We start from the raw sequence: 8608 nt of genomic DNA, 5'->3' as shown, positions 1-8608 counted from the left end.
TCAAATTGCAACACGAACATTATGTGGACTTGCATTCTATAAGCCCCAGGTACTGGAATTTAAACGTACCCTGGTCAGAATCTTCGTTTCACTGTCAATCAAGGCAACGAAAGATAATGCACAATATGGTTCACTAGCATCCTTCTTTTCTTTTGTCCAATTCCCCTGTATCTTTACGCTCCCTTCTCCACGCCGCCCTGTCAGTGGGCCGCGCCGGCGGCCACCTCGGCCCCGGAGGCCTCCGTACCTCCCCTACCGTCCTCTCCTCCTCCCTTCCGTCCAGGGGCAGCCTGCTAACCTCTCCACGTACCACGGAGTTCGACATTGCCCTTATCTCCGTCCGTGCACCGACCCGCACCGCCGTATCCTCCGCCGGGTGGTCCTCCTCGGCGATTCTTGCCGTCCGTCATCGACTTTCGCCGCCCTGGTTCAGTTTACCTCCTGCGCGTGTGGATGGCGCCTCGGGTGACGCAGGGGCCACGTCCACTGCCGACCTGGGGTGGACGCCGCCGCAAGGGGGCTCCAAGATGCAGTTCCATGGGCTCGCCATCGCGGGCTGCCGCCGTCGCCGGGGCCGCGGCCGCTACCGCTGCCGTCGCACCCTCTTCCTGGAAGCCCCACCGTGAGCCCTCGTCCCAATTGCCAGTTGGCCACGACGCCTCAGCCGTCGTCGCCAAGGTCGCGGTCGACCACTCTTCGGCCAGCTCCAGTTCCGGGTACTGCTCGCCGCAGGACAAGGTCTCCACCAGTTCTCTCCAGCCTCCGTGCATGTCCTCGCCGTCTGGGTGCTCTCCCCAGCAGCCTGGGTTGGCCACTTGTGTGGCTGATGCGGATGGGGTGGATGCAGTTGTCGGCGCTTCTTCGGGTAACCCATCTGCTGCCCTCCAGTCCTCGTTGCCGAAGGAGGATGAGCCTCTGTCGCCTGCACTTAGAAAGGAACGTGCAATAGAGATTTTGTTTCGCTTCAATTTGGCACGTAAGAAGAGAATACTCTCCGCCGATGAGCTTGATCTGATCGATGATCTGAAGTCTCTATTGCCCCGTCTTGAGGCAGAGATTGCAGAAGCCGATGGGGCGGATGTTGTTGAGGAGGAGGAGCCCTTATGGCCTGCACTTCAAATGGAAGCTGCATTGAAGGTTATGTTTCGTCTTGATTTGGCACGCGAGATGAGAATACTCTCCCCCGATGAGCTTGAACTTTATGATGATATGAAGTCCCTATTGCCCTATCTTGAGGCGGAGATTGGAGAGGATAATGTCGATGGGGCGGATGTTGTTGTTGAGGAGGAGGAGGAGGAAGAGGAGGTGGTGGAGGAGGAGCCCTTGTCACCTGCACTTCAAAAGGAACGTGCAATCGAGATTTTGTTTCGCTTCGATTTGGCACGCAAGAAGAGAATACTCTCCGCCGATGAGCTTGATCTGATCGATGATCTGAAATCCCTATTGCCTTGTCTTGAGGCGGAGATTGGAGAAGTTAATGCCGATGGGGTGGATGCTGTTGAGGAGGAGGAGGAAGAGCCCTTGTCGCCTGCACTTCAAATGGAAGCTGCGTTGAAGGTTATGTTTCATCTTGATTTGGCACGTGAGATGAGAATACTCTCGGCCAATGAGCTTGATCTTTATGATGATATGAAGTCCCTATTGCCCCGTCTTGAGGCGGAGATTGGAGAGGATAATGCCGATGGGGCGGATGTTGTTGTTGTTGAGGAGGAGGAGGAGGAGGAAGAGGAGGTGGAGGAGGAGGAGCCCTTGTCACCTGCACTTCAAAAGGAATGTGCAATCGAGATTTTGTTTCGCTTTGATTTGGCACGCAAGAAGAGAATACTCTACGCCGATGAGCTTGATCTGATCGATGATCTGAAGTCCCTATTGCCCCGTCTTGAGGCGGAGATTGGAGAAGTTAATGCCGATGGGGCGGATGCTGTTGAGGAGGAGGAGGAAGAGCCCTTGTCGCCTGCACTTCAAATGGAAGTTGCGTTGAAAGTTATGTTTCGTCTTGATTTGGCACGCGAGATGAGAATACTCTCGGCCAATGACCTTCATCTTTATGATGATATGAAGTCCCTATTGCCTAGTCTTGAGGCGGAGATTGGAGAGGTCGCCACTGCTCCTAGCATCGCCTTAGAAGACCCTTCGACTTGCCAGCTACATGCGCCATCGGTTGCTCTTGCTGGTGCAAATAAGGTGCCATCGCCTATGGTTCTCGGCGCCTCTACCTCCATCAAGCTTTCTGCTGATCTCCAATTGGTAGAGCGCAGTATCATAGCGACCAATGCAGAGCTCTCAACGCTAGAGCCAGATGCTACGCCTTGGCCAGATGCTACGCCTTCATCTCTCAAGTCATCTGCGGAACCAAAACCAGCCGTCGAGGACGATGAAATCACTGAAGCTCTTTACGGTCACAGTGTCCATTGTCGCAGGCTCCCAATTTTCAGGGATATCTGCCCAGAATGAACGAGTGTCATAGCCTCATCATTCCCGACGGTCGCTGATGGATGCATTTGGTTTCTCTCGGGGTCATCATATCAAATCATATAAGATCCTCTTTCTGAGACAAACTTTTTACTGTTGCCATGTTCATCCACGGTCCTACCATCCCAGCTGTCCACGTCTGCCTGCCTCGCCTACAGTCTTTCCATCCCAGCCGTCCACTTCTGCCTGCCTCTAGAAACGTCTCCGCCCCGACCCTATCATGGCTGCAGCCACCTCTTCCTCTCCACCAAGCCTGTCAAAGTGAAAAAAAGAACACGCAGCGTTGCACCTCGTCACATCCGCCTCCTGTTCGTCCTCTTCCTTTGCCGCTCCATGCGCACATGCCATGCCCGGCAGCCTCGCAGGCTCCGCGCCTGCTCCTCTGGTTCTCCATCGTCTCCTGCACCTCGCCCCCTCCGCTCTCGGCCGTCGTCCAGCCATCATCTTCGTCCACGAGCCCGCTCGCTCCTCCCTTTCATCATCGGATCTGCCTGCCGCGAATGGTAGTGGGCCAGCGGTGGAGAGCGTTCTCTGCTGGCAACGACTGGGCGGCTGTTGCCGCCGCCTCCGCCCTACGCCACGTGCCCAAGCCTCCATCTTCGGCGCTTCTGCCGGTGACGGCCACCAAACAGGTACGCGCACCCCTTCTCTTCCATCCGGGACTTTGGTATTTCACCATCATTAGAAACGGGTTTCACAGTTTTAATGCTCTCAAAGTGGTTTCGCTAGTTTGCCATTATGAAACTGTGGTGTCACCCGCTGAAATACATTTTGGGTAGTTTTAATTCGTGGAAAAAGAGAAGACGCCTCCTTCCCTTCCTACCCCTGCCTGTTACGTTCATCAAAACGGATCGAACGTCAAAACGGATCGGCCCTCTCTCCCATTACTCCCTCTCCTCCATCCCCAGCGGCATCAGCCGGCATAGGCCTGCCACCACGCCGCCCCCCTCCCGAGGCTCACACGGTCGCCTACGCATGCCAAGACGCCAAGACCATTGCCATCCCGGAGGTCAGGCTAGCAGCGACAAACCGGGCACAGGAAAGAGTTCGTCGTAGACGTACACGATTTAGGAGCAAGAAAAATAGCCAACTGTTCTAGTAGGCAGCTGAACCACGATGAACAAGAGGGCCGATTCAACTGTGGCTGGCGGCTCCGGCGGTTGTGAATATCGTATCAAGTGAAAGAAGTAATTTAATACTTCAAAGATTTGTACTAATTCACGGATGCAAGAACCAAGCTTTTGACCAAACAAAATCAAATCACTCAAAGACAGGCAAGGAAATCACATGCACAGCAATGGAGGGGCTGCTCTCCAACCTGCTGTTGAACGAACGCAAGCACAGGAACCAAGAAGGCCACGCACGGCCAGGAGCCCAGGAGCGAGCACAGCTCGGTGCAAGCACGCACGGTGCTGATGCGCTCAGTGCTGGGCTCCGGCTCCCGCCGCCAGGGCTGGCGGGTGGACTGGACACCTCCGGCCAGCGGCCTCTGCCGTCACCCGGTCGAATGGGAGCTGGCGCACGGGGACGTCCTCCTCCTCGTTCCCTCCCGGCAGGAACGCCGCGCGTCGAGCCGAGCCAGCGGCCGGAATGCCCACGTAGAAGCGCCCGCTCCCGTCGTCTGCCTCGCCCGGCCCCGACGCCCAAGTCGAGGAAGCTCCTGGCGCCGACGCAGACGGCTGCGGCGGGGGCGACCGACGGTCGTCGAAGCTGCCGCTGGGGATGGAGGAGAGGGAGTAACGGGAGAGAGGGCTGATCCGTTTTGACGTTCGATCCGTTTGGATGAACATAACAACGCAGGGGTAGGAATGGAAGGAGGCGTCTTCTTTTTTTTCCCCATGAATTAAAACTACCCAAAATGTATTTCAGCGGGTGACACCAGTTTCATAATGGTAAACTAGCGAAACCACTTTGAGGGATGGTAAAACTGCGAAACTCGTTTCTGATGATGGGTGAAATGCCAAAGTCCCCTTCCATTCCTGCTGTGTGAAATTGAGCACCCAAACCCTAGCTATCTGTATTCGGATCTGATCTAATCTAGTTACAAGTGTGGATACATGTATTATGCCTACAAACTTTTTCATTTTCTTTTTTGCGGAAAATATTGGCTTCTGACCCAGTAAAGGAGAGAGTCCAGTACAGTTTATTGGGTGATCATCAAAGTTATCCCAGCAAGTAGCAGAAACTATTTTTTCTATTAGCTTCGGTTTCGTCAGATGCTGAGCGGTTTCAGGAGGACTTCAAGGATGATCATCAATGTCGACCTCCTTGATTTGTGGCTGAAAAAGTACGGCTTATAAGCCAAACAAGCCGAAGCGAACAGGGTATCATTACCCTGATCGCTTGGGCTTTTTTGGCTTATAAGCCGTACTTTTTTAGTCAACGAACAATATTTTTCTCTCACACCAAATCAGCCAACAGTACTTTCAGCCATGGCTTATCAGCCAAACAAGCCCAAGCGAACAAGGCGAGGTCCGCCACTGCACCGCGGTGATCCAGGCCAGTCCGAGGCCTTGATTGCTGATATTGTTGCTTGTCTGCAATTTTTCAGTTCGAGGCTCTGCATTCTTATAAATCCATAGCCGAGCGCATGATGATAGAACAAGGACATCGACCTGAACATCCATCCAACCAAGGTCAAGATGCATTGTGTTTTCGACAATTCTAATTAAGCTGCATCTTCTAACTGTGGTTCTCATTGATCCAAATGTGTTGTGTGCTCCTCCACCTGCACCTTTGGTCCCTGAAAATATTACTAATTATTAACTGTGGTAACCTACTGTAAATGTTGCTATCGAGTCATTGTCTTCATAGTTTACTGTTTCTTGGCAGCCATGAAACGCCCGAGGTTTCAGGAGTCTCACGGAGACACTGTCCATCAAGGAAATGCTTTAACAGGCTACACGTAACTCGGAACTTCGTGAAGTAAGTCCTTTTGGATACCGCTTTATGTGTTCATCAGTACACAGCAATGGCAAATCTGTACAGCTATGTTTCAAATTCCATCTTTATTCTGTGTAATTTCCCATGCAGAGCTATCCAAATATACAGCCATATCAACTAACCTATTCGATGCATTTTGCTTTGAGTTGCATTATTTGTATTCAGTAATTGCATTTTAGACCAAAGGTATTCACCCAGCTTTATTAGAAAGCGTATCGAACACCCTGATCCAGCACTGGGAACACCAGCTTACAATGACGAGCTTAAAAGAAGACCGACTACCTCAACCAGAACTAGAGTTTATCTCTATCTGACAACTCAGGATACCAACGCCTACCTCAACAGGTACCAGACTAAAACCAAAAGAACAAGCAACAGCGTAAGCATTACCCCCATGGGGTTACAGGATTAAAAGCAGGCTACATCGCCGACGCAGCATTAGCCGAAATCAGATTGATCATTTCCTCCGCCATGGGCTTCAGCTTTGGTTTTAGAAGGGGACGCCAGGTCTTGGTCAGCATCAGTGTTTTGTAGACAAGCGCCACCGGCAACGACAGGACCTTCTTGTTGAACACCACTTCATTCCTAGTCTTCCAGATTGACCATAGAGCTCCTGCACATTATTCAGTAATTGCATAGATGTGTTGTTCTATTCTATGCACTACCTGAGTGAAAAGCCCTTTTCTTTGCATATGTAATTTGCACTATGCGGTGCATCCAGACACATTTACAAATTCACCTTTGCACGTAGTGCCAAATAGTATTGATTATGATCCGTACTGCTAGATCAGTAACATCAGTAGTAGAAGCATAAGCAAGTGTACAGGGATGCTTGGCATGCATGCATATTTTGAATTTTTTAACAAGATGCTATTTCCTTATTGTAAATGGCTCCACTGGAGAGAGGGTGCTTTAAAAACTGCCTTGGCAGTGCTCATTGTTAATGCTTGCTTTGCTCGATATGGCTTTGATTTTTTCAGGCTACCAGAGTAATATTGGAACTGCTACTACTAATATTTGACGACAGTATGATCTGCTAGATAGATCCATTGAGAAGCTTAATAACACATTATGGATAAGCTTGGATCAGTTATGTACTTACATTAATATTGACCTTTAGGTTTCCTTCATGGGTTATGAGCATGTCTCCCAAGCTAAAACAGATGTTCAAAAAAACAAAGAAAAACAATCTTGCATGGTTATGATGCCTGAAAAAATTGCCCTTATATGCTAAAGAATACTACCTCTGGATTTTTCTGCATTTTTTCTGTCGCGGGTCTATTAGGTTTCCTATATCTCTCAATCGGTTTCAATGAATGTCTGTATTGGTTCAGAGTTCCCTTTGAGGTCTTGGACCACCGGCTTGCCACATAGTATACTTATTTAAGCTACCTCCAAACAGGATCTGTGGTACTGCGTAAATGGGTTCTGCAGTTTGGCTTCCACGCTTCCAAACACAGGATTTCAAGGAAAGCTGAAGAGGTAATTCAAGGAACACCATCTTCTCAGACTCTTTATTGCTCACTGTACATGTTGCCTCTAATTGATTTGCATACTCTCATGTCCCATCACTAACTTCTTTCCAGATCATTATATTTATTGGTCTGCTATCCTACGGCTAGCTTTGCATGTGATTCATTGTCATTTTATATTCTTCAGAACCATCTTAAGATTGTCTGCATGCTGAATCCATCAATTTCTGCATGCTGAATCCATCAGTTCTCCATGTCATTCACCATCTTAGACTTCATGCTACACGATACAGAAATAATTGTTAAGAGTAATTCTTTTCTAGAATAAATGTTTCCGGCATGCTCAATCCATCAATCTTGCAGGTTTCCTTTGCTGACAAAACTAAGATTGTCTTAAACTTTAACGACAGCCCTGTAGGATATGATTTTAGTGATGCCTTACCTGGAATAACGCATCTTTACTGGGCCATATTAAGGTTTGTGCTCTGTAAGCCTGTAGCTTTCCTTTCTAACCTTGCTGTACAGAGTATGAATCGATCTGAGTTATGCAGCCATTTTCTAAAATCTAAAATCTGCAGGTGCAGCTACAGTTCATGACATGGTGGCATTTGCGCGACTGCATATAGCAGTGTTAGCTGTCCTCTCCAAAAATTGCTTGGTCTATGAAATTTTAGTTGCAAACTCACATTTATACGAGGAATGTGTTGTTCGTTATATATCTTCGTTCACTGAGATTGTTTTCAAATGTGGATTCTTTTCACCTGCAATGCGCGCAAGTGAAGACATGTTTGGCAAATTGGAAGTGGCAAACTATAGCTTTTGATCTCACTAATTTCAGTTGTGCACAATTCGTGTCATTTTTGTACTTCTTTCACACTCAATATAGGTTTGCTTTCAAATCAAACATGAATATACATGGCGTTCAATGAGTCCATACATTCATATTTATTTATTTATTTTGCAAAGTGTGCGTCCGCACACAAATGAACCACATCAACTTAGGGCCCGTTTGGCATGGCTTGTACTGTTCATAGAAGCGGCTTTTCTCCCTCCTCCTCTCCCCCTCTCACTGACACTCGCACTGTTCATCGAAGCCGGAGAAGCTTGTTTTCCTTGGCTTCTCCGGCTTCATCTCCCGCATGCTACAGTATCCCCCGCTACAGTGAGACAGAAAAGGTGGAGAGAGATCCGCGCAGATTTTGCCGGATGAAGCCCGAGCCGGCGGTGCCAAACGGGCCCTTAGTCTGGGTAGGGTGTGCTTAAATTCATAAATTTAGCATTGCGGCCTGCAACCTTTCCTTTTTCCGCTTTTGTCCACGCTTTTGTTCACGGACCATGTTCAGGCTACATAAAAACCAACCACTTATTCCTAACTGTATTACAAATCATCAATCGTTTATTTTGCCACAGCTTTTAGTTACATGCATGATCTGTACACTTATCTGAAAACAACCTACTAGCTACGGATTGCCATTGTGTTTATATTCGTGTCCTGCCATGCTGCCCGGTGGCGTTCGGTCCGTTCGCTGGTTGGTTTCTGAGCTGATAAACCCGGCTGATGCTGGTTTGTTATGAGAGAAAAATACTATTAGCTGACTGATAAGCTCTTGCTGAAACCAATATGCGCTGGTTAACTGAAAACGGCCGCACGAAAGCGCAGCAAATCATTACCCTGCCCGCAGCGAAGCGCGGGGAACCATCTAGTTTCTATTTTTCTAGTT

At 49.0% G+C, this 8608-nt stretch overlaps 1 long non-coding RNA gene across 1 annotated transcript; it reads left to right on the top strand.

Annotated features, from left to right (window-relative positions):
- Window positions 1-4948: 4948 nt before the first annotated feature.
- On the top strand, window positions 4949-7829 carry LOC136552751 (uncharacterized). Its single transcript, XR_010782877.1, has 4 exons — window positions 4949-5108; window positions 5305-6897; window positions 7298-7363; window positions 7466-7829. It is a non-coding gene; the product is annotated as an uncharacterized lncRNA (long non-coding RNA).
- Window positions 7830-8608: the final 779 nt, after the last annotated feature.

This window comes from Miscanthus floridulus, chromosome 4 (genome assembly GCF_019320115.1).
Source record: "Miscanthus floridulus cultivar M001 chromosome 4, ASM1932011v1, whole genome shotgun sequence".
NCBI lineage: Eukaryota > Viridiplantae > Streptophyta > Magnoliopsida > Poales > Poaceae > Miscanthus > Miscanthus floridulus.
The sequence above is the reverse complement of the archived record's forward strand: the minus strand, read 5'-3'. Positions and strand labels throughout refer to the sequence as shown.